Raw genomic sequence first — 7,116 nt, 5'->3', positions numbered from 1 at the left:
TTGGTCAACACCTGAACGGAAAGGTCAGTGTAAGTGAGCTCCCCTGCGCATGCGCAGCTTCCCCTCTCCCTGAGACATGCGCAATCCCGGGGATGGGGATATCACCGACGGCCGGAACTGTCAGGCGGTTGCCTGGAACCGTCTCGAGGATATGTTGGAGGAGGGGGAACAAAGGGTGGGGGCGGGGCTCGCGTGTCCGCGCGCCGGCGCGTGCGCACTAATGCAGTGACGTCACAGCGGAGCGGATTGATTCCTATTGGCTGATTTAGAGGATGAGCTCCTTTGTGATGTCACAATATGGAGGTTGAACAATGGGTTTCAGACGAAAACTTCCTCCTCTGGGCAACATCTGGGAGCAAATCAATGTCTCCCCCTTTCATAAGTTCTTAATGTGGAGATGCCGGCGTTGGACTGGGGTGAGCACAGTACGAAGTCTTACAACACCAGGTTAAAGTCCAACAGGTTTGTTTCGATGTCACTAGCTCTTATAAGTTCTTAAGATATAGGAGCAGAATTAGGCCATTTGGCCCATCGAGTCTGCTCCGCCATTCGGTCATGGCTGATCTCATCCTGGCCTTAACTCCACCATCCTGAGAGTTCTTCAGAACCCTTGAACCCAATTAAAAATCTGTCCAACTCCTTCCTAAATTTACTCACTGTCCCAGCTCCACCGCACTCTGGGGTAGTGAATTCCAGATTCACAGCCCTTGGGAGAAGCAGTTTTTCCTCAACTCTGTTTTGAATAGGGCAGCACTGTGGCCCAATGGTTAGCACTGCTGTCTACGGTGCTGAGGACCTGGGTTTGATCCCGGCCCAGGGTCACTGTCTGTGTGGAATTTGCACTTTCTCCCTGTGTCTGCGTAGGTTTCACCCCCACAACCCAAAGATGTGCATTGGACACACTAAATTGCCCCTTTATTGGAAACAAAAATAATTGGGTACTCTAAATTTATTTATTTTTAAATTAAAACTGTTTTGAATTTGCTACCGCTTACCGTAAGACTATTACCTCTCGTTCTGGAATGCCCCACAAGAGGCAGCAGCCGCTCCAAGTCTATTTTCCATTTCTTTTCTCATTCTGAGGGGTTATTGGTAACTTGCAGCAACTGAAAAGAAAGGAAGTGAATCTAGTCTGTATGTTCCACACATTTTGAGTTCAGTAATATAGACATATTTATGTCTGGCAGTCTGCATGGAGATTTTCAGGCCTCTCCAAGACGGGAAGCAGTGAGCAGGGATCTGTCAGTCAGCCTGAATCAGCACCTTTAGTGAATTATGAGGGTGAATATTACAGAGTGAGAATGGAGGAAGAGTGTGTTGGATGGGAACTAGAATTGCCTGTTCTCAATTTCCATTTGTAAATTATTTTTCAGGATATTAGATGAAGATTTTCAGAAAAAAACCTAACGCCACTTCAGGATTTGGAATAGTCACATGGTTTATCGGGACCTGAATATCATCAGGAGAACCATCACTGCAAAGGACATTTCTGGGGTGAAGGTTTGACAGTCAGGCAAAGGAACAGAATGGAAGTAAACACAGGAATGAAGAATCACATTGGGCTGGTTCCAGGAGAATTGAGAGACAACTTCAGCGACGTAACCATGGAGTGTGATTTTTGATTGTCTTAATAGTAAAAGGGCAACGTTCTATTTATAGTTCAACATTAAAAATAATGTTTAGGCATTGTTGCTTCTAGTTTGTTTGTTGCAGTAAAAGTCATAAAACCTGAAGTTTTTGTCTTATGACTCATTAATTTATTCACTGGGTTTAGAATTTATCTTTTAAAATTCCTGATCTTTTCAGAGATCTTACACAGTTGGTCTTGAGTCACAAGTTTCAACTTCCCATTTAAGCCTCAGGTAACTTGCTGTCTCTCTGTTGCTCATGTCAATGACAGCCTAGTAACAGAGCTGACGGCTGGAGATGCTGTGACCCCTTGTCAGAGCTGGAATCAGTAGAAAGAAGAACCATAGTTTCTGGTTGAGCTTTGTGTGAGCTGTCCGACCATGATGATATATACAATAGCTAACCAGGTAATATGTTGTGATGAGGGTTTAGAAACAGACCCTGGGTAGATGAGTTCACTGAAGCTGTGGACTTGTCAGCTGTACAGTGAAACCAGGCGTCCAACAGCCACAGAGACCTGTAATATTGGACACTGGGTTTAACCCTGTTCTGTATTAAACAGACCTATCTGATACTGGGGGTGATATAGTTAATCTGACCCTGAATTCATTCAATTCCAGAAGTGAATAACATTGATTCAAGTATAGTGATTACTCTGTTAATCTGTGAACAAAGTGGTGTCAGTTCATGCAGATCTCTGTCTGAACTCAATTTCATTACTTATTTTTGTTACTGACTAGGGTGCCTCTCGCTCTCTCTCTCTCTCTTCTCTCCTCTCTCTCCCTCTCCTGCCTCTTTCAGTCTGTGGCGCGCCTCTCTCTCCCTCTGCTGCCCCTCTTGCCCTCTGTCTCTCTGATCTCTCTCTCCTGTCTCAGTCTCTGGTGCTCCTCTATTCTCTTTGGTGCCTCTCTCTCCCTCTGCTGCCTCTCTATCCCCGTCTTTCTCAGCTGCCTCTCTCTCTCTCTTCAGTGCTTAGGAAAGCAGGTAGGGGCAGCACAGTGATTAGCATTGCTGCCTCACGGCACCAATGTTCCAGGTTTGATCCCAGCTCTGGGTCACTGTCTGTGTAGAGTTTGCACATGAAATGAAATGAAAATGAAAAATGAAATGAAATTCATCCTTGTTTGCGTGGGTTTTGCCCCCACAACCCAAAGATGCACAGGGTAGATGGATTGGCCACAATAAATTGCCCCGTAATTGGAAAAAATTAATTGGGTACTTGACATTTATATTTTAAAAAAGGAAGGCAGGTGGGATAGTTTCCTTTGGTAGCCGAGGGCCAAGAATATAAGAACAGGGAGATTGTGCTGGAACTGTATAAAACACCAATTAGACCACAGTTCTGGTCACCACATTACAGGAAGGATGTGATCACACGAGAGAGGCTGCAGAGGGGATTTATGATGATGTTACCCAGGATGGAGAATTTTAACTATGAGGAAAGATTGGAGAGGCTGGGGTTGTTCCCATTGGAACAGAGGAGGCTGAGGGGAGATTGAATTGAGTTGTGTGTAATTCTGACAGGCTCAGATAGACTGAATATTCCCCTCAGCCGAGTCCAACCCCTGCAGTCAAACATGAAGTCGCTGGTGTGTCAGGAAGTGGGATGAGTGGGTGACTCTCTATCCGCACAGAGAACATGGAAACAGCAGCTCCCCAGTTTGAACTCGCTGGTGTGTCAACAAGCTGGCGGATTGGCTGAATTCCATCCCACTCCTGGAACATTTTTCAATTTCCTCTCCCTAGTGCCAGCAGGCTGCCTGACTGAGAGAAGCTCTGTCCACAGACAGAGCAGATGAATGGCCTGTCGTTAATATGGAGATGCTGGTGTTATATTGATATTATTCATTCCGGGGACAACATGTCGGTGGATGTCACACGTAAGGTGGCTCCTGCGAGAGGCTCAGATTTTGGACTTTTATGTCCAGTTTCGGGTACTTTTTAGATGAGTTGTTGAGGGAAGTCATAAGGAGGCTGACAAAGTCCCAGAGGAAAGGTGCTGGAAAGAAGGGGGCGAGCGAAGGTCCGCCGGCGAGTGCTGCTGTGAGTCCTGCAGGAAGGAAGATGACGGGGGCTGGGTCGTCGGGTGGGGCCGCTCCCCTCACCGGGGAAACTCTGACCGAGGTGATGTCAGAGCTTCAGACATAAGTAGATATTACCCCTTTGAACTGAATTGGCCACATTCCTCTCGGAGGTCTGTCCTATTCTCTGAGCCTCACCCATTTGTCCCGGTTGATCCTTGGTCGTCGCTGAAACGGAATCTTCGAGGCTTGGTTCTTATTCTCCTTCTGACCCGTGTCCCAGACAGGTCATATTTACTCTACTTCAAACTGTTGAATGACATCTTTCTTCTATCCATTGATCCATTCTTCAGACATTGTGGTTAAAAGTGTCAACTCATGTTCTGCTCAGCATTTCACAATCTTTTCCATCAGTGCATTGCAGACTCTAAATAGGTCACCAGTCAAAAGATAAGAGGCCTCATTTCAAGTTGACCAAAACCTTCCCATCATGCCTGCAATCAGTCATTTTAGCACAAACAAGGTCTTATCACTACAGTGGAGTTTGAAAGGCTGTTTGCCAAGCATTGAAAGGTGCTTCGGAGGGAGATGACGGCTTCACTTTAGAGTGGGTGGAGGATGCGATTGCCCTGGTAAAGGCTGCAGAGATGAAGACATCGGTCAAGGTGCGGGAGCAAGGACAGAAGTTGAAGGGGGTGGAGGAGACACTGTCGCAACACAGTGACCAGTTCACCTCAATGGGTGAGGAGCTGTGGAGGGTGACGGAGGTCAACGAAAGGCTCAGAGCTAAGGTAGGGGACCTGCAGAACTGGTAAAGGAGGCAACTTTTGAGAGTGGGGCTCGGTGGGTGATGATCTTGGTGGGCATGGGGGTGAGGTTTCAGATGGAGAAGGTGGTGGCGGACCAGGGGACAGGTACGCAATAGTGATGGGTGCGTTGGAGGGGAGCTGGTAAGTGTATATTATCCCAATTGGGATGATGCGAGGTGTGTGAAGCGAGCGCTGGGTGCCATCCCAGATCTGGATACCGATGAGTTAATAGCCAGGGTGGAGGATGGATGTGAGGTTGTTGGTGGATCGGAGCTTCTGTGACAAGATAGGGATGGTGATTGAGGAGTATGTGAGGTTCAATTGCACAATGGAGGTTTCACATCGGTGGTTTGGGAGACTCTGAATGTGGTGGTGAGGGGGGAGGTGATCCCGTTTAAGGCCAAGGTGGATAGGAAGGAGAGGGAGGAACGCCAACAACTGATAGAAGAGATTTTTGGAGATGGATGAGAGGTAAGCGGGGGACCCGGGGCTCCTGGCAAAGAGGACGGAGTTGCAGGCGAGGTTTGACCTGTTGTTCACAGGGAAAAAGATGCATTAGCCGAGAAGAGCGAGAGGGGGCTGTCTATGAGTATGGGGAGAAGGCAGAGTGTATGTTGGTAGTTCAGCTCCGTGGGGAGGCCACGGCAAGGGAGATGGTTCCGGTGTGGGACAGGACGGGGAAGCTGGTGGTGGCTCCAGAACAGATTAATAAGGTGTTTGAGGAGTTCTATCGGGACTTCTATAAGTCAGAGGCACCAGAGGAGGAGCAGATGATGGAGTTTCTGGATGGGTTAGATTGCCCAGGGTTTGAGGAGCAGATGGAGGCAGAGGAGGTGAAGGTAGCGATTGGGAGGATGCAGGCAGGGAAGGCAGCAGGACCAGTTGAGTTCCTAGTTGAATTTTATAAAAGATTAAGGATAGGCTGGTGCAGTTGATGGTGGGAATATTCAAGGACGCAATGGACAGTGGTGCCTTGCCGCAAACGATGGTGTCGGCCTATATCTCATTGTTGCTTAAGAAGGGCAAGGATCCAGTGAAATGTGGGTTGTACAGGTCCATACCTCTGCTGAATGTAGACATCAAAATTTAGGCTAAGCGATTGGCATTAATATTGGAGGGATGCCTGCCGAAGGTGGTTGTGAAGGATCAGATGGGGTTTCTAAAAGACAGACAGTTGTCCTCGAATGTGACGAGGCTGTTGAATGTGGTGCTTTCTCCGGCAGAGGGAAGCGAGACGAAGGTGGTGGTGGCATTAGATGCGGAGAAAGTGTTTCATCGGATGGCGTGCAGTTATTTGATGGTGGTATTGGAGAAATTTGGGATTGGACTGAAGTTTGTGGCTTGGGTGCAGCTGTTATATAGGGAGCCGATGGTGAGTGTGTGCATGAATAATATGAATTCAGGGTACTGTGCATTGCACTATGGTACGAGGCAGGATACCTCATGTCCCCCCTTCTGTTTGTATTGACTAGAGTGTCCTTGGCCATTGCGCTGAGGAGTTCAAAGTTGTGGAAGGGGATAATGAGGAGGGGGGATGGTGCATAGGGTGTCCTTATATGCAGATGACTTGTTGCTGAGGGTAAATGGCTTGGCTTCATGCGCAAGGCTGGGGCCTTTACAGCTGAAGATATTGTATCTGGCGCACCTTACAAAATCTAGGATGAGCTGACTGTTTGAAGAGGTGGAGGATGTCTGTGAGCGATGTGGGAGGTGCCCTGCAGACCATGTGCATATGGTTTGGTCCTGCATGAAGCTGGAAAGGTTTTGGAGGATGGTGTTCAGCACCATTTAGGGGGTTCTACGTGTGGACATGGAGCCCGGTCCCCTAGAAACCATATTTGGGGTGTCGGGCTGGTCGGAGCTGCTGGCGGGTGCTGGGGCAGGTGTTTTGGCCTTCACTCACAGGTGGGGTTTGTTTGGGTGGATGTTAGCTTCTCCAACCTGTGCCTTGGAATGGTGGGGAAACCTGTTGGAGTTTTTGACCCTGGAAAAAGTGAAATTTGCTCTAAAGGGGGTGTTCTACACTTGTTGGGGTTTGCTGAATTTGTATTTTGCGGAGTTGTTTACCGATGATTGCTGAGGGAGGATTGGGGAGAGGGGGACGACCTGGGCCTTGGTGGGTTAGGGCGTTTGTGGGGTTGTAGTAAACTGTAAAAATGTTGAAAGTTTGTGGAATAAAATACTTTTAAAAAAGATATTGTTCTGTTCCAGTCAGATTACAGTTGTCCATCACTAAACTGGATGATTAGTTGAAGCCACAGACCGACAGCTGAAGCCTTTACCACAGATACAGCAGACAAACATTTTACCTTCCACAAAGGCCAATAATATCCAGGTCCTCTTGAATTGAATGACTCCATCGAATTGTGACTTGATGTTTGGTTTGTGGTTCCTGTCTGCATATGCACTCTATTAAATCATTCTAAGTAAAGGGTAGAAAACTGTCCGTTGGCATAAAACATTCATCTCCCTCTCAAACTATAAATCTCTGACCCCACACATTCTCATTGTAACACTAATTCATTCCAATATCCACCTCCTGTTTCTCCCCAATTCTGCTCCCCTGAAGGTGCTGACACTCAGATTCAGTTTCACCCTCATCTATTGTCCTCGCCAACACGTCATCCAGATATTTAAATCTTTACACCTGAAGACGT

At 47.5% G+C, this 7,116-nt stretch overlaps 1 protein-coding gene and 1 long non-coding RNA gene across 2 annotated transcripts in view; one reads left to right on the top strand and one right to left on the bottom strand.

The window, feature by feature from the left end:
• Positions 1 to 7,116, bottom strand: part of LOC140418062 (uncharacterized) — a gene marked incomplete at its 5' end in the record, with an annotated part of 122,606 nt that overhangs the window by 65,580 nt on the left and 49,910 nt on the right. The gene's annotated exons all lie outside the window — the stretch shown is intronic.
• Positions 202 to 1,733, top strand: LOC140422493 (uncharacterized). Its single transcript, XR_011947486.1, has 2 exons — positions 202 to 462; positions 1,374 to 1,733. It is a non-coding gene; the product is annotated as an uncharacterized lncRNA (long non-coding RNA).

This window comes from Scyliorhinus torazame, chromosome 5 (genome assembly GCF_047496885.1).
Source record: "Scyliorhinus torazame isolate Kashiwa2021f chromosome 5, sScyTor2.1, whole genome shotgun sequence".
Taxonomy (NCBI): domain Eukaryota; kingdom Metazoa; phylum Chordata; class Chondrichthyes; order Carcharhiniformes; family Scyliorhinidae; genus Scyliorhinus; species Scyliorhinus torazame.
Note: the sequence above shows the minus strand (reverse complement) of the source record. Positions and strands in the feature narration are given on the sequence as shown.